This window comes from Cucurbita pepo, chromosome 3 (genome assembly GCF_057944985.1).
Source record: "Cucurbita pepo subsp. pepo isolate OVF chromosome 3, ASM5794498v1, whole genome shotgun sequence".
Taxonomy (NCBI): domain Eukaryota; kingdom Viridiplantae; phylum Streptophyta; class Magnoliopsida; order Cucurbitales; family Cucurbitaceae; genus Cucurbita; species Cucurbita pepo.
This window is the reverse complement of record NC_141800.1, coordinates 10,587,610-10,612,847: the sequence shown is the minus strand read 5'-3', so window position 1 is coordinate 10,612,847 and position 25,238 is coordinate 10,587,610. Positions and strand designations below refer to the sequence as shown.

General features: G+C 35.3%; 2 non-coding genes across 2 annotated transcripts; both read right to left on the bottom strand.

Annotated features, from left to right (window-relative positions):
• Nucleotides 1–7,879: 7,879 nt before the first annotated feature.
• On the bottom strand, nucleotides 7,880–7,951 carry TRNAP-UGG (transfer RNA proline (anticodon UGG)). Its single transcript has one exon. It is a non-coding gene; the product is annotated as a tRNA-Pro (tRNA).
• Nucleotides 7,952–23,721: 15,770 nt separating this feature from the next.
• LOC147793218 (small nucleolar RNA Z247) lies at nucleotides 23,722–23,861 on the bottom strand. Its single transcript, XR_015420508.1, has one exon. It is a non-coding gene; the product is annotated as a small nucleolar RNA Z247 (small nucleolar RNA).
• Nucleotides 23,862–25,238: the final 1,377 nt, after the last annotated feature.

Here is a 25,238-nt window from a genome sequence, read left to right as displayed (position 1 = left end):
GAGAATTTCTCTCGACTTTGGAAGAAACCCGAGAGTAGGAGACCCACAATCTAAACGCTCATAACTCTCAAATGGGTGCTCAACCTTGCTCGAGTCTTGTTCCATATTGTTGCCCCTACTTCAGACTTCATAGGAGGAGCTTAAACCGACATTGAAAGCTTCAGATTCGTCGTGATTCGGAGATTGAACGTTCTAGATAATTCGTCGAAAAATCTGCTCTGATCAGGGCTTTACCGACTTTAGCTTTGAATACCAGCCGTGGGATGTGATGATCTATCCGTTGTCTAGATCTTATCCGAATTTGGGGAAGATCCAACGGCTGAGATTTGAGTTTCGAGAGATATTTCTCAGATGGTCACTGTAGATGCTCTGATTCTGATTGGAGGGGCATTTTCGTAATTATCCATTCTTCTAGGGGTATTATGGTAATTTGCCACTTTTCGAATATTTTAATATTATTTTCCTGAAAAATTAAAATCCTTCATCTCATGTTGGTCATATTTCCCTTCTCGAGTATCTTGAAATTCCTTCTAGACAAGGAACTAAAAATCCGGGAAGATCCTTCATAATTGGAAAAATGACCTTTTTGCCCTTTTCACCTACTTTTACTTTCCAATCCTTTTTCCATAGGTCTTAAACTCCTTAACATTACTTGTTAGGGTTATCGACTTGCTTGAGATCATCATCCTTGCTTAATCCTTTAATTCCTCCCCTTTTAATCATTTCGTTCTTACATGGGTGGCTTATTCTTGTTGGATCTAATTCCTTTCATTTTTGGGGTGTTACACAAACATCTCTCTTCCCTTCAATCTCCAACATTTGTTGTCGGCAAGATACACCTTCCCAAAATTTTCTTATTTGAAATTTTGAAACAATTCCTTACTTGAAGACAAATGAAACGAAGCAACTGAATCTAAAATCCAAAATTCAATTGGGCTGTTCACGCTAAGAATTAGAGCATCCTTAGTATCTTCTGCTGAATATATAGAATCATTGTCATCTTCAAACTTGTGATTTTGTTTTTCTTCAATTTTGTACCATCCGTCCAAAAGTGTCATTTTTCTCCACAATTTTAATACTTTAATTTGGTTTGTTTGAAGATTTTTCTCGGTTCCTTGATTTTGATCGCCCATGTTTATTTGGGCTCTTTGATTTACTTCTTTCCCTTCGATCAACACTGAGAGCATTGCCTGATGAATCTTCAATTTCCCATTTGGGAATACTTTTGCTGACATTTTGAATTTCATCAAACTTCAGTTTATCAGATCCTCGTGAACTATTGATTGCAGCAACAACAGTATACCACGACTCGGGTAAAGATGACATCAAAATCAATGCTTTAATTTCATTTTTGAACATAATTTCCACCGAGCTCAATTGACTTTCAATCACGTTGAACTAATTTATATGATCTGCAACAAAGCTACCTTCAGACATTTGTAGATTGAACAACCTCTGCATCAAATACACCTTGTTCATAGCCGACGAATTTTCGTACATATTTTACAACACCTTCAATAGGCCCGATGTCGTCTTCTCTTTGATGATGTTGAACATCATGTTTCTGGACAGCGTCAACCAGATCAACCCTAAGACGTGACGATCCTTGAGCTTCCACACCTCTATGGTCATGGTACCTGGCTTCACCCCCAAAAGAGATTTTTGAAGATCTTTGGTACAGATAATCTTCAATATGCATCTTCTAGAAACCGATATCGAATCCATCAAACTTTTCAATTCCAGTTTTTGAACTTCCGATCTTCACATATCATGATGAATCTTGCCTTGCTCTGATACCAATTATTAGGATCACACAACAACGCACACACTCGATCTAAATGAACACAAAAAACATGATAGAGAAAATGTAAGGAGAAATATTGACTAAAGGTTTTGTATTAATGACTTCAGGTATGCAAATAGAGGATATGAAGGATGAGAAATGTACATTTTGACAGAATTGACTGATGCATTTTATTATATATATATAGCTTTAATAGATAAAACCGCCTACTATATATAAATATTTAGTATATATATCACTATCAGATTTTTATTATAAATAGCCCGCCTCCATATCCAACGTTATAAAGCACAATAGTATATATATATCTTTGTCAGATTTTTACTATAAATAGTCAGCCTCCGTATCGAACCTGATAGAGCACAAATAGTAAGTTTTTCGAACAGAGTTGGAAGAAAAATAAGCCAACCGAGGCTCTTAATATCTTTATGCAACTTTTAGCAAAGAATTCTGAAAATCGCGAAATTACTCATCCATAATGAATATCATCCTTTGTACAACTTTATGGCTATGAGAGGATCAACTTTGGTTAAGAAATCAAAGACTAAAAGATGTTGGAACGTTGGAACCCATTAGTTTACTTTCGGTAAACATTTTAAGTTTGAAATTTAGAAATTTGAGTCCAAAATTCTTCGTCTAGAGATTGATTCATTTAATGAGTCTTATACAATGAGCTATAGGGTAAGTTAAGGAACACAATTGAAGAAGAAATCAAGAGGAGATGAGCTCTCAATCGTTCAAACTGGAAGCATCTTGGAATTAGTTTTCTTGGTAAGTTCATTATCAAGCTGGAGACTTGGTAAGTTGCATGCCTAGTAGTAACGGAGTCTAACTCGACTTGGTAAATTTTCTTGGAATTAATTTTCTTGGTAAGTTACATGCCTAGTAGTAACGGAGTCTAACGATGATCATTCAGACAAACATCCACCAACCAAGAGGGGTGAAAATGATGACGATAGTACAATTGAGAAAGAATCTTAGCCATGATGAATCTATGCTTGCTGCCATTGTTGAATTTGAAAAGGGGAGCTCGAGTGAACCAACCCACTACATGAACACCACACGCAAAACAAGAAGGTCAGATAATGGGTTTATTCTCACCCGGAGAGATAAATCACGAGATTAGTTTTAAATTTGGATAAGTATGTCAATTGAAAGTGAGAAACACAAAATGATATTAAGAGCAAACATTCTCTTCCGAGAGGAGTGAATTGGGTCACTCTTAGTTCTCAAACTCGAGACCTCTTGTGCCCAAAGCAAGAATCATACCACTAAATCATTATGGACTTTATATTAAGTTGTTTATTGGATGTATCGTTATTTCATTTTGTTATTATATCTTTTTATTTCATTTTGTTATTATATCTTTTTGATTAATTCTGAAATTATTTAGAGGGTTTATGATATTAAGAGCATTATCAAACCACAAAATGATATTAAGAACAAACATTCTCTTCCGAGAGGAGTGAATTGGGTCACTCTTGGTTCTCAAACTCGAGACCTCTTGTACCCAAAGCAAGAATCATACCACTAAATCATTATGGACTTTATATTAAGTTGTTTATTGGATGTATCATCGTTATTTCATTTTGTTATTATATCTTTTTATTTCATTTTGTTATTATATCTTTTTTATTAATTCTGAAATTATTTAGTTATTTCATTTTGTTATTATATCCTTTTTTTATTAATTCTAAAATTATTTAGAGGGTTACAATATTAAGAGCATTATCATTATAGTTTTAATTGCCTTAATTTTTATTTTTCTTCTTTTTTTCATGGTTTATTAAGATGGTAAGATAGTAAGTATAAATGCCCATACTAAATAAAAAACAAGATGGTAAGATAGTAAGTATAAATGCCCATGCTAAATAAAAAATTAAGACATAGGAGCATTCCAAGAATTGAACTGGGGACCTTTCGCACCCTAAGCGAGAATCATACCACTAGACCAAATGGCCTTACTAGAAAACCAAACATTTTTAGCTCCTACTCAATATGTTTTTTTCTCTCAAGTTTGAAATCTATTTTCCTAAGGGGTTGTTGGACTATAAAACAAAAAGTTGATGGTCTAGTATTTTACTTGTTTGTAAGTAAGGCATGTAATATTGAATTATTCTAATATACAAGGGTTATCAAATAAACCAACCACCCAAAAAAAGGAAACAAACTAATCAGTTTGGTTAGATTGATTCGGTTCAGTTCATCAGTTTGTTTAATTTAGTTCTTCTATTTTGCCTCGTATGACAAGAAAATAAAGTTGTACTAAATGCACCTAAGTTTCATTTATGACAAACTCATATGAAATATAATTGCAATAATAGTACCAAGAATTGGAGTCTATAAGCATTTCATGAACTTAAGTACAACTCATGCTTCATTAAAGACGAGATAAACTTTAGTTAAGTAACTGGAACTTTAAATTACTTCATGTGGAGCTTTAATTGCTCTATGCTAGTTACAATCTTTAGGATTGACAAATTGGCACGAGTTCTTAGATTTAGGGGATTGTTTTATGTAATTTTCAACTACAACTTATGTTTTCAAATCTTTAGGTCATAATTTAGGTAGTAGGTGTTATATTATGGATGAACACTAGAGTTTCTATCCAGTTTACCACAACTACTCTAGTATTTATTTGAAGGCTATAATTATCATCTATGTTATATCGCAATAAGATTTGTTTTGATGAAATTTTAGTTAAAGTTGCATTTCTTTGCATAATATGAATTTAGTTGGAGAGTTATTACGGATAAATGGAGAAAAAAATTTCTTTAAAATAATAAACAGACCCAAACTCATCTTTGTAACGTTTACTTGTGATTTTGCAAAAAGCTTAACTAATATGAAATATCAAGGTAAATCAAGAATATATCCTGCACATCATTCAAGATGACAATAAAATGAAGTTCAATTAAACGCACTTTTAGTTTCCTGTTTGAAAGGTTCAAGATGAAGCATAATTGTATTAATGATATTAAAGAGATTCATGTTTTATTAGAAGAGATCAACTTCATTTAAGGTACTAGGAGTTTAAACTACTTCCATCGTAATTTCAATCACTCTACCAAGATTACAAATTTACGGTTGGCTAATTGGACATCAATTCTCTACCTTTAGGTTATAATTTAGGTAGTAACCATTATAATATTAATGAGCATAAGAGTTACAATTCTTTCATGGACCATATGTGTTATAGTTAAAAGAATATATATATATATATATATATATATATATATATATATATATATATAATATTATGTATGTCAAGGTCTTGATAAAGCACAAAGTAGTAAGGAACACCATTGTCGACTCTAGAACCACCCACAACTCATGATCGAGACCAATGCAAATGTCATGCAGATGAGCCTAAGCTAGCTAAATTCTATGAAAAGCTAAATGACTTGTTAACCGTCGAGTTCATTAGACCCCCAAAGGCTCTTGTCAGTGATCACTCAAATGCTGTGCAAAGACACCAAGCCAACGCCTCTTTTTGGGAAGGAAGACAAAAACAAGCCACTGAAGCAACACATATTCACATAGAAATACCAGACGAATGAAGAGAATGGTCAGTCAGAAGCGTCGACAACAATAATTTCAAGAAAAATAGAGAGTTCATATAAGTTAACGTTAGATCAACTTCGAGTTCAAAGCAACAAGAACCAAATACTAGTGTGAAAATACTATGGACTAGTCGAAGTTATCCACAAGATTATGAAGACATCATATAGGATCCAATTGCTCTTATGGATGCGGACTAACCTTGTTGTCCACGTTAGTAACTTGAAACGTTATTATTCGGACCAAGAAGACATCAAGCAGAAGCAGGTGGTATGACGTCATGCAAAGAAGAAAAAATTTCATGCGAAGAAAGTAGGAAAGACACCAACAGAGAAGACATGAAGAGTCAACGAACCGAGAAGTGATTTTCAATAGCTCCTAGTAGATTGGAAGAGAATCCTCATTCTAAGATTAGCTGGAAGCGCAACGAGAGACCTAAAGTTAGCCTCATCCTACAATGCTGAGTTTATGAAGAGTTGGTTGATAGAGATATCAATAAATTGTGTGGGGACAAATGTCACGGTCACGATTGCCCAAGGCTTGTTGTCTATGGCTGCATGTCTCAGCCATTTTTGTAAATAATTTGTTGTCCAAGGCAGCTACTCGTTCCAAACCCCTTTTACTTGTTTTCATGTTAGATAGGTCTTTACTATTATTGTTGTGCCACTACAGAGTGTATGACTAGTCATCAAAATCATATCTACACCCACCCGGACTAAAATTTCCCAAAATGTATTATAGGATAATGTAACTAGTTGTCAATTCTTCCTACCCGGGTTATATGCTATCAAATCCATTGTTGTTGCGTATTCGCTTTTAGCTTATAATATTTCATTATTTGAAATTATTTTTAATTGCTTTATTTGAAATTTTTTTTAACGTACTTCCTTGCTCAAGTTTTCTAAAAAATTTCTTCCAAACGTGACTTGAGCATATAGTGTTATTGTCCATGCAGTCTGAATTCCACACAGTTGACTTGTTTGTCCAAATGCTTCCCTTTAATTTCGCACAGTTGACTTGTTTGTCTGATAAGAACAAATGCTTCCCTCGAATTTCGCACAGTTGACTTGTTTGTCGGATTAGAACAAATGCATCCTTCCGGTTGTGGGCTGGATCTTCTGACTATTTACGTGAGTTGGGCTTGGAGCATGCATGTAGGTTGGAAATGAATGAGTTGGGCTTGGAGCATGCGTGTAGGTTGAAAATGAAATGGTAGGTTGCAGGCTAGGTTGAAAATGAATGAGTTGGGCTTGGAGCATGCGTGTACGTTGAAAATGAAATGGTAGGTTGCAGGCTTCCTCAAGCCCTCACGAATTTCGCACAGTTGACTTGTTTGTCGGATTAGAACAAATGCTTCCCTCCAGTTGTCGATCTTCTGACTATTTACGTGAGTTGGGCTTGGAGCATGCGTGTAGGTTGAAAATGAATGAGTTGGGCCTCGGAAAATGAAATGGTAGGTTGCAGGCATCCTCAAGCCCTCATGAAATGATTTGTTCTTCTTCTTCTTTTTTTTTTTTTTTTTTTTTTTCAAACATCCATTTGAATTACTTTTGTTGGGGGCATTTCAAGAATCAAACTCGAGATCTCTCGCACCCAAAGCAATAATCATACCACTAGACCAAATGCCGTTGTAGCAGTTCTTTTGACTATCTACGTGAGTTGGGCTTGGAGCATGCGTGTAGGTTGGAAATGAAATGGTTGGATGTAGGCTGCGAATGAGGATTGGGCCACGAAAGGTTTTTTCTTTTCCACAAATGGACTTTAGGTTAGTGAGTCTAAAATTTTAGTTCAAACGGATCAAAAATCGAACCTACTAGTTCCATCTTCCTTATATGACTCACTAAAAATTTTGGTACCCTTCTCATTCCTATTCTCTATTCCGCCTCTTCTCGCTCTCTGAAACTTCTTTAAATGTTATTGTTCACCAGTTATTTGAGCGCATCTTCCTTAAAAGGATTGTGACGACAGATGACCTAGGTAAAACTACTATTGGGAGATCAGTGCAATAGAGAATCTGTGCACCTTAACATAACAAAGAGTTCCTAGAAAAAAATATCATAGAACAATTTGTGTTGGTCGAGGTGTAATGCAGGGTGTAATGCCTTTGAAGTTAGGGTCAAGGGTGTAATGCAGGGTGTAATGCCTTTGAAGTTAGGGTCAAGGGTGTAATGCAGGGTGTAATGCCTTTGAAGTTAGGGTCAAGGGTGTAATGCCTTTGAAGTTAGGGTCAAGGGTGTATTGCCTTTGAAGTTAGGGTCAAGGGTGTATTGCCTTTGAAGTTAGGGTCGAGACTCTATCGAAATTCTGCAATAGAAAATAAATGGTACTACCATCATCTTCTTTTGCAAGACTTTTTCGATCCCTCATGAATGATTTGAGAGTGGTATCCTCATACTTGCTCTCTTCAATTAACATGTTATAAAGACAATTATAAATTATAATTAAATTTCGCTTCTTTTTTTTTTCCAAACATCTATGTGAATTATTTCTATGTTCAATTTGATATAATTGTAGGGGGCATTTTGAGAATCGAACTCAAGACCTCTCGCACCCAAAGCGAGAATCATACCACTAGACCAAATGCCCTTATAGTGAATCTATCATTTTTAGTTGCTAGTCCATATGTTTTATGCGCCTCTATATTTAAAATTTATCCACATGTTTTTGTGCTTTAGAACCTACCTTGTGCCTTTAAGATTATGAATGACCCAGCTCAAAAAGGTGGTGCATTGCAGCTATTAGTTGCAATCCTTTGGGATTTACTTCGTCCCTTTCTCAATTATACTACATTGCCACTAAAGTATAGTTGCAATCCTTTGAGATTTAGTCCCTTTCACAATTATACTACATTGCCACTAAAGTATAGTTGCAATCCTTTGGGATTTACTTCGTCCCTTTCACAATTATACTACATTAGCATTTTTTGCTACAATTTAACAATATTATCTCATGTGAGAAAAAACGTACTTCGTCCCTTGCTACCATACCATTTAACAATATTTATAACGGGATTGCTATCTCATGCTAGAAAAAACGTGCGAGTAAATTGATAACCGAAGTAATAAGAGAATTAAAGACAGGGGCATTTCTAAGATGTGAACTCAGGACATCTCACACCCTAAGCAAGAATAATACCACTAGACCAAATTTCCCTTCTTGAACATCTATCATTTTTAGCCTCAAGTTTGAAATCTATATTTGTTGGGAGTTGAGGGGCTAAAAGCATTTTGTTGAGCTTTTCGATCATGAATAACTTTTATGCATTCAATTAGAATACTCTATTCAGGTGAGTTACCTCTTTTTGTATATGAGGAAGTTCAAGGATTTAACGGAAAGAAAATCATCAACCCTTTACAATCAATACACGGAATTCTTAATTAATCATCAACCCTTTACAATCAATACACAAAATTCTTAATTAGTAAATTATTTTACCTACAAGAACACAAAGTGAAACAAATTACTGCTGGATTGATACATTATTTAGGGCTTTTAGGTCACAGCAAAGCAAGAATCAATCCTACCACTAGACCAAATTGTTAATATAATCAATTGTACTTATTGATCATTAATCATTTTTGAAGTAAGACTAATGGAGATGCGGGCAATCGATCCCCATACCTCTCACATGCAAAAAGAGCACTCTACCATCTTAGCTACATCCCCACAATTCTTACATCACAAAACCCATATGTCCAGTTGTCAATAATAGAGAAAATAAAAAACTAAATAGTGAAAATAAAAGACTATCTCTCCTCATTATATCATAAATAAGAAAAAATTGAAAGGAAATAATATATTTAACAATTGATAGTATTCTTTGGAGAATGCATGGTAACGATCCCCGCACCTCTCACATGCAGGAAACACTAGACCAAATGACCTTGTTATGCCATTTGAAACGTATTTATGAAGCCTTGAGCCTAGGTATTAAGGTCGTATTTTGTTGTATTGCAGGAAACACATGAAGTCCTCAATGAAAATATGTCGTGGAGAACAAAACAAGAACATAATAAGAACTTTTTTTTTTTTTTTTTTCTTTGTTTCCTAAGATGGTAAGTATAAAAGTCTTGGGATGTAAACAAAGACTTTTTTACTCTTTGTTTGCCCAACAATTGGTGTATAGAAGTTAAGAGGTATATTTGATAATAGGAACAAAAAGTTTATATTAATATGAAGTCCTTTGATAAGAAAGGATTTAGACATAGGGGCATTTTACAAAAATTGAACTCATAACCTCTTCCACCTTAAGTGAGAATCATACCACCAAACCAAATATATTTAGCTTCTAATCAAATATATTTTTCTAAGTGGTTGGACGGCTATAAAATGAAAAGTTGAATTGTTATAATATACCACGGTTATCAAATAAACCAACAACCCAACAAAGGAAACAAACTAATCAATTTGGGTTGGATTAATTTAGTTCAGTTCATCAGTTTGTTTGATTTAATTCTTCTATTTTGCCTCGTATGACAAGAAAATAAAGTTGTATTGAATGCATTTATGACAAAATCATATGAAACATACCGGCATTAATAGTACTAAGAGTTGGAGTCTATAAGCATTTCATGAACTTAAGTGCAACTCATGCTAGTTAAGTAACAGGAACTGTGGAGCTTCAATTACTCTATGCTAGTTACAATCTTTAGGATTGACTAATTGGACACGAGTTTAGGGATTTAGAGAAATTTTTGTGTAATTATCAATTACAACTTATGTTTTCAAATTTTTAGGTCATAATTTAGGTAGTTGTTATTATGGGTTGTAAACTTGTTTCTTTGCATAATATGGATTTAGTTGAACTATTATTACCTATGAGATGGACAAAGAAATTGTCTTTGAAATGACTAATAAACCTAGGTTCATCATTGTTGTCTTTTAACTGTGATTTTGCAAAAAACTTAACTAATATGAACTATCATGCCACAAGAAGGTTAAGGTAAATCAATAATATACCCTACACATCATTCAATATTGGCAATAAAATGGAGTTAAAATGAACACACTTTAGTTTCATGTTTGGGGTCTTAAGGATAAAGCATAATTGTATTAATGATATTAAGCTTGGAATCTATAAGAATTTAATGATCATAAGAGAAATTCCTGTTTTATTAGAGGAGACCAACTTTATATAAGGTACTAGGAGTTCAAATTGGCTTAAGAGTGCTCATTTTATCCATGTTCTCCACTTCCTCCCATTTCCTCCTCTTCCTCCATCACATTCTTTATTTCTCTTCCCATTTCTCAATTTCCAACTCATCCTTTCTTTATCCCTAACTAATGTGGATATGAATAAAGAAGGAGAAAAAGAAAGAGAGTGAAGGAAGTCAGTATGGATTTAGCTTTGGAACTAGACATCGATGAGTGTGATCTAATGAACATCTATATAGGAAATTTAGCGACTTCGCTTTCGGCCAACCAGGTGAATGGTGTTACTATTGGCTTGGTTGGATGAATTGTATGAGGTATTAAGAACGCGTTCTCCGTAGCCCCTCCACGTGTCACTTTGTGAGTATTTGACATGTATTATGTTATGTTATGGTTTAACGCGAATTCAAATGAGGATTAATTTCTCAATTTTTTCATTTTGACCTATCTTTCCTAAGTAGAGGACAGTAAGATCCCTAATTAGAGTTCAATAACGAGAAAAAAGAAAGAAAGGAAAAAAAACACGAAGAAAAAGAAAATAAAGGGGAATTGTTTTGAAAGAGAGTTAGAGAGATATTTTGTACCGTTTTGTGAAGAAATTGGATTTGAATATGGTAAAGGAACTGCCCATTATTTTTTTTTATGACTAATTACCAATAAAGGGAAAAATATATTTGTAAAGATAGATTAAACTCTAAATATTTTAATTTTATAGCATTTTCTTATTTTATATTAATTTACTTTTATTTTTATTTGTTTCACTTTCAATTTTAGTTTCTATTTGAATTTTGAACGGTAACGATCCAAAATTTTCTACTTAATTTAAGGTCGCTACTGTATACATACCATAAACATTGAATGCGGAAGACTTCATTTAAATTCCATAAAACATAACCTTTAACTTAAAACACAGCCATGGACTTACGTGTTTCGAAAACATCTTTAGAACGACACAACAAAAGACCCGAAATAAAATAAATAAGCGTTTAAGTTTAAAACATCTTATTCTATCCTAAGTCTAAGAAAATAAATACCACTATCCTATGCATGTGTTATGATCTCGAGTTGCGATGCCGTCGTCAGCCGTACAGAAATGCCTTGCCTTAACCTGAAAAATGTAGTAGCACATGGCTTGAGTATTTAAAGAAATACTCGGTAAGTGACCCCACTATTGGGGTTAAATGCAACAATTACATGCAATGAAATGATAGGACCTATCTTTCGTTTCATTTCGTTTTTCCTACGGTGCTATTCTAACAGGTAATCGTGGATGTGTACCATATACTCTACACACAGCCCATACGTGCGAGTATGGGCTCACCACGTAGTTCGCACACCTCTGGGCCACTGTTCTTATCCGGTGGGCATACTCTGGGAGCCCCTTATGCCGGGACCCGTTAAAACTAGAATCGTCACGGCAGCGCTATGCAATGCATAACGATCGTTGTCCTGCAATTGGATGTACGCGTCCGTACCCTCGTGATGGGATGGGCGTATCCCCCAAGATGCATGAACACACATAATGCATGAGGTCCCCCTATTTCTACATTTATCTTTAATGACCATAACCCCCCTGTCACGTTCCAGGCTTCATGTCATTCTCATTTTCATTTCACATTTCATACACATTTCTATCGGGGTTATGGTTCCAGACAGTTTACCGTGTTTCATGTCATACAATTCATGCGGTTCACATTCACATATTCCATACAAACATGCCATAATCATTCAAGGACCTCATATCGTTACATGCATTACACATCACATCAGACTAAAAGCATATATAGCATACATTTAAGTTCACATAACTACGTACTTAAGCACAATAATCTAACATACAATGTATCATATCATAAACAAGTCATAACATAAACATTTCATAGTTATATCGTTCTCTAACTTACCATAGCCTTAACGTTCTTATACCCTATCACAGATATATCATTACGTAACGTACCTTAGTCATATCGTCATAAGAACGTACCCTAACGCTATCGTTCTATCAATCTATCACAAACATATCCCTTTCTACCCATAACCTAACCGTATTCTTTCATCAATCTCTCCTATCCATAGCACTCCGGTATGTAATCTAACCTTAACGTTTCATGAACGTATCTTACTCCTATCGTTACATTTCGTTTTGTGCATACTTCTCGTATCCTATCTCAAACATATCCTTGAGCACATCGTACCATAATTAACCACATATTATAACATAACATAACATAACATATAGGAAGCATATCGATCCATAGACAATTCACACATATCAATATATATGACACGTGCAGAACCACAGGGCACGTGTCAACATCAAATATAACCATGCCGATAGTAAGGTCACTTACCTGGCTAGCTTAAGTCGTTGTCACAAATATATATTTAATGAAAGTTCGATTCCATCCTTTGAAATCCGAGACAACCTATATGAGCTCATGACATTAGTTTCAAGTTTGAACTCTACAAAATTATTTCTCTAATTTACATTGGCCATCGTAAAATTCTGATATTTCGTGTTAAGACAAAATTTAAAGGAGCTCACTGCCCTCACATATTTCTTGTTTTATGGTTAAATCCTCTTCAACAAATCTTTCCTCAATCTCCCTCCCTCTCTCTAGTTATTTTCATTTGTAAATAAGTTTTTCAATTGTGTAAACAAATATTACTGGCCAATTGTAAGTCCAATTGTAAGTTGATTGTTTGGCTACGATCTTCTAGTTTATAGATCTGCCAACTAAAATTTTATTGAATCTAACCTTGTAACCTTATTTTTTATAACTTAAAAGGCTAACAAAACCTAATCAATGGGATATGGGATCTGATTATTACAGGACCTGTTAAAATATGAAAGAAGATTTGATCCTAAATTAATTTCTTATATAAAAGAAAAGGAAATCTGACAAAAATCTCTAAATCTGCAATGTGTTGAAAGCCATTTTACTTCTCCTAAAATCTGACCACGGTTGTTTTTCTGTTTCTTTTTTTTTTTTTTTTTTTCTGTTTCTTTTTTTTTTTTTCGAGTTGGCCTAAGGATAGATTGAGGAGAGATAATTGTGGGAAGGGATGACAGGTTAGTGGAGAGAAGTGCGGAAATTTTATTTTATTTTATTTTTATTTTTTTTAATTTTAATTAATTAATTAATTAATTTATTATTATTATTATTTTAACTATTTTTATAATTATTTTTATTTGTTTATTTATTTATTTATTTTTGGGCTATTAAATGAACCCTCCAAATTTGGGTTGTGATAGATTAATATTAGAGCCGTCGAATTTTAGATTATATAGATTTTTGTTAGAATAAAGAGTCATATATCTCTATGACTTAGTTGGATGACACGTCTCGCCACGATCAAGTAAGCAGTCTAACCCTATTTCGAAGTATATGATATGTTTTAAAACTGGAATGAATTTATTGTATGTTTTGAGTTTCATGGTAGTTATAAAATGTCCTTGGACATTAAAGAGTGAATGTTAACCATATAAGACAATACTGGATCAAAGTTATAGTGTTTAGATATGGTGAGGAGGAAAAGAGTGGTAGTGAGATATCTAAATAGCCTTAGGACAACAGAGAGTTGTTACTGCAGAGTACGAGACATCTAACCAATGAAATTTTGGTACTAGAAATGATGAAACTGGAGATGGTCCCTAAACGTCTGTATGAACCATTTCCAATCGCACTTTCTATGGTTCTCTGGCAGCTTTTGTGAAGCTAACTCGTTTATATTTTTCCATAACGCAGCTCGCACAAACACCCATATCAATAGATTTTAGGCATTCTAAAACTCCATTCATAGCCATCATCTCGTTTTTTTGAATCTCATATGTGCAAGTCTATTGACACTACTGTAAGGTGTATAAACATGATTATTGTTGCTCAGAGTGCTTCCAATTCAAGTAGACTTTAATTGAAAGAACTCTTAGCAATAGCAACCATGTTTATACACCCTACAGTGGGTGTATACGGTTCCAGATTTTGTGTCATGCTACCACCATGACACCCTTCACAATCTTCCCCAAACTCTTTCCAAACTCGGCTGCATAACCTGTGTTATCCAATTGACCAATAGAGATCAGATTCTTATTGAGATTAGGAATATATCTGACATCCTATAACGTCCACCCATTTCCTGCTAGAGTTTGTATGCAAACATCTCTCTTCCCTTCAATCTCCAACGTTTTGTTGTCGGCAAGATACACCTTCCCAAAATTTCCTTATTTGAAATTTTGAAACAATTCCTTACTTGAAGACAAATGAAACGATGCAACTGAATCTAAAATCCAGATTCAATTGGGCTATTCATGCTACGAATTAGAGCATCCTCCGTATCTTCTACTGAATATATAGAATCAATGTCATTTTCAAATTTGTGATTTTTCTTTTCTTCAATTTTGTACAATCTGTCCGAAAGTGTCGTTTTTCTCCACAATTTCAACACTTTACGTTCGGTTTATTTGGAGATTTTTCTCGATTTCTTGATTTTGATCACTCATGTTTGTTTGGTCTCTTTAATTTACTTCTCATTTGGGAATACTTTCGCTGACATCTCGAATTTCATCAAACTTCAGTTTATCAGATCCTCGTGAACTGTTGATTGCAACAACAACAGTATACCACGACTCAGGTAAAGATGACATCAAAATCAATGCTTTAATTTCATATTTGAACATAATTTCCACTAAGCTCAATTGGCTCACAATCACGTTCAACTAATTTATATGTTCTGCAACAAAGCTACCTTTAGAAATTTGTAAATTGAACAACCTTTGCATCAAATACAACTTGTCCATAGCCGACGGATTTTCGTACATATTTGACAACACCTTCAATAGGCCTTGTCGTCTTCTCTTTAATGATGTTGAACGTCATGTTTTTGGACAGCGTCAACCAGATTAACCCTAAGGCGTGACGATCCTTGAGTTTCCAGTTCTCCGTGGTCATGATATTCTGCTTCACCCCCAAAAGGGGTTTCTGAAGATCTTTTTGGTCATATAATCTTCAATTTGCATCTTCTAGAAATTGATATCGAATCCATCAAACTTTTCAATTCTTGTCTTTGAACTTTCCATCTTCACATACTGTGATGAATCTCACTTCGCTCTATACCAGTTACTAGGATCACACAACAATGCACACACTCGATCGAAATGAACACAAAGAACTTGATAGAGAAAATGCAAGGAGAAATATTGACTAAAAATTTTGTATTAATGACTTCCAGGTATGCAAAGAGAGGAGGTGAAGTATTAGAAATATAGCACTGACGAATGGGTATATATATATAATTTAAGTTTATGATATATATATATAACTTTAACGGATCGCCAAGTATATATAAATATTTAGTATATATATATCTATTAGATTTTTAGAATAAATAGTTAGGTATAAGATTTTTACTATAAATAGTCAACTTCTAGCCCAGTATGTGATGTCCCACATTGGTTGGGAAGGAGAACAAATCGGGTGGGAAAACCTTCCCCTGACGCATTTTAAAGCCTCGAGGAAAGCCTGAAAGAGAAAGCCCAAAGAGAACCTTCCCCTAGCAGACGCATTTTAAAGCCTTGAGGGAAGCCCGAAAGGGAAAGCCCAAAGAGGACAGTATCTGCTCGCGTGGAAAGCCCAAAGAGAACCTTCCCCTAGCAGACGCATTTTAAAGCCTTGAGGGAAGCCCAAAAGGGAAAGCCCAAAAGGGAAAGCCCGAAGAGGACAGTATCTGCTAGCGTGGATCTGGGTCGTTACACATATATATATTTCTATTAGATTTTTACTCTAAACAGTCAGCCTCCATATCCACATATTTTTACTATAAATAGTCAGTTTATATTTTATATAATCTCTATTAGCATATATATATTTCTATTAGATTTTTACTGTAATCATCAATATCCACATATTTTTACTATAAATATCCACAGATTTTTATTATAAATAGTCAGTTTATATTTAGTATATAATTTCTATTAGATTTTTATTCTAAATAGTCAGCCATATCGGCCGTCAGCGTCCATATCCAGTTAGTTTTTTCACTATATAAATATTTAATAGCCTCCTAATTTTTCCACAGCCTAATGTATATAAATATTTAATAGCCTCTTAGATTTTATACGCCTACTATATAAATATTGAATAGCTGTATGTAAATATTTAATATATATATCTCGATTAGATTTTTACTATAAATAGTCAGCCTCCATATCCAACATTCTAGGGTCAAATAGTTAGTTTTAATATTAGCCTCCATATCCAACATTCTAGAGTCAAATAGTTAGTTTTAATATTTAGTATATATATCTCAGATCTTTACTATAAATAGTCAGAGCCAAATAGTAATAGTTAGTTTTTCTATGCCTACTTTATATAAATATTTATTTAGTATATATATCTCTATCACATAGGCCTCCGTTCTAGAGCCAAATAGTAATGGTTAGTTTTTCTACGCCTACTTTATATAAATATTCAGTAGCTTGCTTAGTTTTTCTTCCACACCTACTATATATAAATATTTAGTAGCCTGCTTAGTTTTTTCTACTCTTACTATATATAAATATTTAGTATATATATCTCTATATCAGCCTCCGTTCTAGAGCCCAAATAGTAATAGTTAGTTTTTCTACGCCTACTTTATATAAATATTTAGTAGCTTGCTTAGTTTTTCTTCCACACCTATATATAAATATTTAGTAGCCTCCTTAGTTTTTCCTCTTACTATATATAAATATTTAGTATATATATCTCTATATTTAGTAGCCTGCTTAGTTTTTCTACTCTCATATATATAAATATTTAGTATTTATAGTATATATATCTCTATCCGATCTTTACTATAAATAGTCATCAGCCTGCTTAGTTTTTCTAGGCCTACTATATATAAATATTTACTATATTATCTCTGTCACATTTTTTACTATCAATAGTCAGCCTCCATATCCAACATTCTACCCCCGAAATAGTTAATTTTTCTAATAATCGACTGTTTCTTGTTCTAGTACGGAGGGCGAATACAAGGCGGTTGCTTATGCCACTGCCGAATTAATCTGGATGCAAGTCCTCTTGCGTGAGCTCGGGATGTCGCAAGCACGAGTGTCTAGCCTGTGGTGTGACAACATTGGTGCCACCTATTTGTCCGCCAATCCAATCTTTCATCGATTGAGGTTGATTATTATTTCGTTCGTAAAGGAGTATTAGGCGCAATCTGAACTTAGTAGTACATCGTCCAGATTAGATAATCTAATAATTTACTCCCATTCAACCTAACAACACCATTAATATGTAATCATAAGCAAGAGTATTTATTAAAGCACTAGGTTGTTCGCTGTAATTTTTGTAGGAAACAACAAACTATTTAATTTGATATAATTGCGGGGGCATTTCGTGAATCGAACTCAATATTTGAAATTTATCCACTAGACCAAATGCCCTGGTAGTGGATCAATCCATGTGTTTTGTGTACCTCATGATTTGAAATTTATCCACGTTTTTTTTGTGCTTTAGAACCTACTATTATTGTCACGTTAATTTCACATTGTCCATCACATAGTAGAATTTGTTCTTCAAATCAATTGGACGTACTTCAATTAATATTATTAAAAAATATTGACATAAATAAAGTTCTTTGTACTTCCGTTAATATTATTAAGAAATATTGACATAAATAAAGTTCATATCCTATAATTCCTACCTTGTAGGTTTGAGATTATGAATGATTGAGCTCAAATTTGTTTGGTTGAAGCTGCATTGCCACTAAATTATATGCATTCCTTTAGGATAAATATTGAAACAATATGTTTTAATTTTAAAGTAAAATTTCACCACAAACTAAGTTTTTGAAAACAACTTTTATTTTATATTTATTCTTAATTTTTTAATTTTTAAAATTTTTAATTTTAGTTTTCAAAACCTAGATTGATAGGTTAAAACTACTTCTTTGCTGCCATTTAACAATAGGATTAACTTCTTTTAAGATTTTGTTTTGATTACTACATTTACTTCTATCTCATGTTAAAAAAAAAAAAAAAAAAAATTGCTAGTAAACATAATTCCTCTTTTATTCTTATATATACTTACTCCATTTGTATTTACTTCATTTTATACAAAAGTCTACGATAATTACTAAACCCATGTGCTTAATACATTCCCTAAAAAACAAACTTGTTTGTATTAGGATAAATTACCACGAATAGGAAGAGAAGAAACACCGAAAATAAGTAGAAGTTGAGAATTTCACTCAACCACACCATCGAACTTGAAAGACTGAATGGCTCAGATGCAATTCTACCCCAACAATTGCTTCAAACTTAGAAAGGGCAGAGATGATGCTCAAATTTTTAAGGAAACTTCTCAACTTGAGAGATCAATTTCATTCCTCTTAAATCTGATTTTAACATAATAATTTGTGGATATTTATAGTCTTCCACACAAGAAGTTAGTGGCCTGGATTTAATCTCAATCCATCTCCACAAAAGATGAGGTCAATTTGACAATTTGACCATTACATACTTTATGAATTAAAAATAAATAAAGTTTTCTAACAACTCATGTAATGATGCTTGCAACTTCATCCTCTACTTGAACGGTGTAAATATTCACTTCTAAAGCTCCAAATGGTTCTTCCTCAATCGAATAAGCTTGTAACACATGAAATGAGAGTTGAACCAAGTCTATCCAATTTTATAGATGAAGAGTGAATGCTTGTTGAATCTTCTTGACTAGTCCAGTTGGAACATTTGGAACACTTGGAACACCGTGATCCTTATCATCTTCCCCCTCTTCAAAAGAATTCGTCATCGAATAAGAAAAATCATCACCTACATCAAAAGGACTCGAGTCAGCGACATTGAAAGTAGAATGTGCTGAAAATTCTCTAGGAAGATCATTTTATATGCCTTGTTATTAATTATTTCAAGAATTTGATAAGGGTCATCCCCTCTTGGATGTAACTTTGTCTTCCTTTGAGATGGATATCGCTCCTTGTGAAAATGTATCCAAACCCAGTTATTGAGTTGAAAAATGATTTCCTTCCGTCCTTTGTTAATTCTTGAAGCAACTTTAAAATTTTGTTTCTCAATTGTCTCCTTTATCTCTTTATGCAATGTTTTGATCAGATCTTACTTGTGGTTGCTTTACTCACAAAAATATTTAATTCTTAAAGTAACTTTTTGTTTCTCAATGGTCTCCTTTCACCTCTTTATGAATAGCAATATATTATTATTATTATTATTATATATATAATAAAAATAAATAAACAAATAAAAATAATTATAAAAAAATATATAGGTCAAAATAATAATAATAATAATAATAATTCATAAATAAATAACTAAAAACCATTACTTAAAAATAAAAATAAAAATAAAATTTACCCACCTCTCTCCACTAACCTCTCATCTGTGTTAGATTGAATGGCACAATGACCTATATGGGTCACGACCTCATGTATTTATAGATGCGTATAATGAAGATTACATTCCAAATCTATGATTTGGTAACAAACCATAAAATCATAGATTTTGTAACAAACCCTTCAAATCATAAACTAGTAAATCTTAGACTATTTTAGTATATACAGTTATGATCTATTTTAGGTTTAACACCCCCCCTCAATCTGGACGATGTACTACTAAGTTCAGATTGCGCCTAAAATAGCTAAAAGAAGGAGCTGGCAGTGGCTTTGTCATGATATCGGCGAGCTGATCCTTGGAAGATATGAGTCGAACATCAAGCTGACGAGTCGATACTCGTTCACGAACGAAGTGATAATCAACCTCAACATGCTTCGTCCGTCGATGAAAGATTGGATTGGCGGATAGGTAGGTGGCACCAATGTTGTCACACCATAGGCTAGGCGCTCGCGCTTGCGAGATCCCGAGCTCACGCAAGAGAACTTGGATCCAAATTAATTCGGCAGTGGCATCAGCAACCGCCTTATATTCGGCTTCCGTACTAGAACGAGAAACTGTCGATTGTTTCCTCGAACTCCAAGAGATAAGATTGCCACCAAAGAAGATCACATAGCCTCCAGTGCTTCGACGATCATCAGGATTCCCAGCCCAATCAGCATCTGAAAAGGCACTCAACAAATCAGTGCTGGACTTTGTAAGACACAAACCCATATCAATAGTGTCATGTAGATAACGGAGAATTCGTTTGACTGCCGCCCAATGTATAGAAGTCGGAGAGGACATGAACTGACACACTCTGTTGACACAGAAGGATATATCAGGACGTGTCAGAGACAAATATTGGAGAGCACCAACGACACTTCGATAGCGAGTAGTATCCTCAGGTGAGAGCTTTTCACCACCATTCAATAACAACTTCTCACTGGGAAGCATAGGTGTGGGCACACCTTTGGAGGTGAGCATATTGGTTCTGGCTAATAAATCTCGAATGTATTTATGTTGTGTCAGAATAAGTCCACTAGAAGTATGGCGGACCTCAATCCCAAGAAAATAACTCAAAATACCAAGATCCTTGACGGCAAAATCATCCTGAAGCTGTGTAAGAAGTTTCTCAGTAGCCGTAGAAGATGAGCTGATGATAATAATATCATCAACGTAGATGAGAATATACATCTGAATGCCCGTTTTGTTAAAAATAAAAAGAGAGACATCAGCCTTTGAAGGTGTAAAATCCAGCTGTAATAGTTTGGAGCTAAGGCGAGAAAACCAGGCACGCGGAGCTTGTTTAAGGCCATAAAGCGACTTATCCAGCTTGCAGAGATAACCAGGGTGTTGAGAATCCACAAATCCAGGGGGCTGCTTCATATAAACATCTTCATTAAGAAGGCCATGAAGAAAAGCATTTTGAATATCAATCTGCCGAATAGCCCAACCACGAGAAATAGCAAGAGATAATAAGAGCCGAATGGTAGTGGGCTTAACAACTGGACTAAAGGTATCATCATAATCGACGCCATACTGCTGTTTAAAACCTTTAGCAACCAGGCGTGCTTTGTAGCGATCAATAGAGCCATCTGGCTTTTGTTTGAGTTTGAAAACCCATTTGCAATCAATAACGTTAAGACCAGCACGAGGAGGAACTAAGTGCCATGTCTTATTTTTTTGAAGTGCCTGAAATTCATCATTCATTGCCTGACGCCAGAGGGGATGCTCCATAGCAGTAATATGTGAAGTAGGTTCAGAGGCAGAAGACCGAGCTACAAGATATGTTACTGTTCCATCTGTACGCACCTTGGGTTTCTTGATATTGTGCTTCAATCGAGTACCATACGGATGAGTAGTAGGTGCAGGATCCACATTTGAGGGGACGGCCGTATCAGCCGTTGCGAGGGGAGCAACCGATGCTACAGCAGTTGGTTGACCAACGGCCGAGGATTCGACCGGGCATTGCGCAATATCATCTGCTGGCGGAGAAGCCGATGCCTCAATCATTGGCGGAACAACCAACGCCGATTCGAATGGCAGCGACGCGGAGGATTGTTGCGGCAATTCCGAAGCTGATGTAGACACCAAATTTTCTGCATCCAAAGAGTTAGTAGGCCCAGACATATGCATGTGATCATTCTCCAAATTAGTACTGCTATTACCCAAATGCAAGGTGCACAAATCAGGGGCATTATGCGTCGACTGCATGATTGGGGAAGAATTAGGTGAGGCTCTCTTGAGTGGAAAAACATTTTCATCAAATATGACATCTCTAGACATATAGACACGACCAGAATCGGTGTCAAGACACTTATACCCTTTATGTGAAGAACTGTAGCCTAGAAAGACACATTCCTTTGATCGAAAAGAGAGCTTTTGTTTGTTATAAGGACGAAGATGAGGCCAACAAGCACACCCAAAAATTTTTAATAAGGAGTAATTTGGTGGGGTATGAAAAAGAAGCTCTAAGGGGCATTTTTTATCGATGACACGAGTAGGAAGACGATTGATGAGATATGTGGCTGTAAGAAACGCGTCGTCCCAAAATTTAATAGGTACATGAGCATGAGCTAGAAGGGCTAGGCCAGTTTCAACAATATGACGATGCTTGCGTTCAGCAGACCCATTTTGTTGATGTGTGTGAGGGCACGAAACACGATGACCAATTCCAAGGGAACGAAAAAATGTGTTATGAATTTTCTGATATTCCCCACCCCAATCAGATTGAACCCACTTGATTTTAGTATCTAGGAGGCGCTCAACATGAGCTTGGAATTGCAAAAATATACGAGGAGCTTCTGTACGATCATGCATCAAATAGATCCACGAAAATTTACTGAAATCATCAATGAAACTAATATAATATTTAAAACCCCCAACAGATGGAGGTGCAGGGCCCCAAACATCCGAAAAAATAAGTTCCAAAGGTGACGAAGACCTATGGGAAAAACTAGTATATGGTAATCGATGACTCTTTGCTAACTGACACGCATTACAAACTGACAAAGATGACTCACTAGCACACGAAATATTATTTAGACGCAAAATGGATTTTATTACTTGAGATGAAGGATGTCCAAGACGAGCATGCCATTGGGCGTGAGTAGTAGATCTGCTCACCAAGGCGTGCTTGAGATTATCGACATCGGATGGCTTAATAGGATAAAGACCAGATTCACACCTCCCATTTAGGAGACTTTTCCTCGACTGTCGATCCTTTATAGAAAAATGCCAAGGATGGAATTCGAAAAATACGTCATTATCACGAGAAAATTTATGAACAGAAAGAAGATGTTTGGAAATTTCAAGCACATGCAAAATATTACGCAACGCAAGAGGACGAGTAGCAGTATTAATTAGAGAATGACCAGTATGCAAAACACGCAAACCTGCTCCATTGCCGACTTGAACTTGTTCACCTCCATGATAACGTTCACGCACAGCGAGACGATCCAGGTCACTGGTGATATGGTCCGTAGCGCCTGTGTCGCTGTACCAATTTGGGTCAATCTTGTAAGAGGAAGTAGCCGCCAGTGCCGTAGGAGGAGCAGAAGAAGGTTCATCTTGATAGGACTCATCCATCCTATGCCAGCAGCGGATAGCAGTATGCCCCACTTTGCCGCAGATCTGGCAGGAAGGACGAGCAGAAGGGCCACGACGATCACCAGCAGGACGAGAGGGTGCATAACCTTGAGAACGACCACGACCGCGATCCCTACGCCCACGATTCTTCTGCTGACCACCACGACTAGCATAATTGGCAGAAGATCCAAGATTTAACTGAAGTTCAGCCTGGTGTTGTAGTTGGCGAGCTTCATACGTCATTAGATGTGCAAACACATCATCAAGGGTGAGGGCTTCACTCTTGGTAGTCATTGAGGTGACGAAGGGATCATAGTCAGGGCCAAGACCAGCGAGAAGATACGCGATCACATCATCATCCTGCAAGGCAGAGCCGGCGGCGGCCAGCTCGGTGGCTAGCCCTTTGATCTTGCAAAAATAATTTGCAGCAGATTGATCTCGTTTCTTGGACGTGGCAAGCTCAACACGAATCTGAGTAGTGCGAGCACGAGTTGACGATGAAAACATCCGCTGCAGGGTATCCCACGCCTCCTTGGACGTAGTAGCGGCAACCACATCATGAAGAATCTCCTCAGACATGGAGGAGAGAAGGCCGCTAAGGACTTGTTGATCCTGATCATACCACTGATTATAGGCCGGATTAGAGACCAGCTCAGCACCAGCAGCAGTTGAGGAAGGGATCAGCTTGGCAGGTGCAACATTGGTGCCATCGAGGTAGCCCATAAGCTTCGTACTCCGTAGGTAGGGGAGGAGCTGGGCACGCCATATGATGAAGTTGTTTTTGGTTAGACGAATTGTGACAACATGGTGTAGAGGGATTGGATATTGTTTAAGGCCAAAAGTCGCCATGGTAGTTGAGACGGTGTTGGAGATGGTGGATGGAGAGGAGGAAGAAGACATGGCGAGGAGTTTAAAAAATAAACCTTGGCTCTGATACCATGTTAGATTGAATGGCACAATGACCTATATGGGTCACGACCTCATGTATTTATAGATGCGTATAATGAAGATTACATTCCAAATCTATGATTTGGTAACAAACCATAAAATCATAGATTTGGTAACAAACCCTTCAAATCATAAACTAGTAAATCTTAGACTATTTTAGTATATACAGTTATGATCTATTTTAGGTTTAACAATCTGCATCCTCTTTTCTCAACCCCATATCACAGTTTATCCAACAATAAACATCACAGTTCATCCAAAAAATAAACAGAAAAAAAAGGTCTAAGAAAAAGTAAAATGGTGTTTCAACAGAAGAATATGATGCACATTTATCTTGGAAGATTTTGGTTTGTTATTAGGTAAAATCCTATCTCAGATTTCCTTTTTCTATAGTTATGGTTATAAGAAATTAATTTAGGATCAAATTTCTTTCCTATTTTACCAATAGTAATCAGATCTCATATTCAATTAATTAGATTTTTTGTTAGCATTTGAAGTTATAGATGTTGACCGGCCCTTGATCTCACTTTAATTAATTTCAATCAATTAATTGATTGATATTTTAATGATAACAAACCTACTCTTAATGATTAACTATTTTCAGTGTTTTGAACTGTTCACAGTATAAGGTTGAGAATAACGATTTCAACGACTTTTCAATTACACTCAAATCAGAGCTAAAACGAAGAAATTACAGTCGAGAGAACATACCCGACGTGATGATGTGGCAGCAAAATCAAAATGAATGACAAATCAAAATATATCAAAGTATGACATTTATAATTTTGGAAGAGGAAC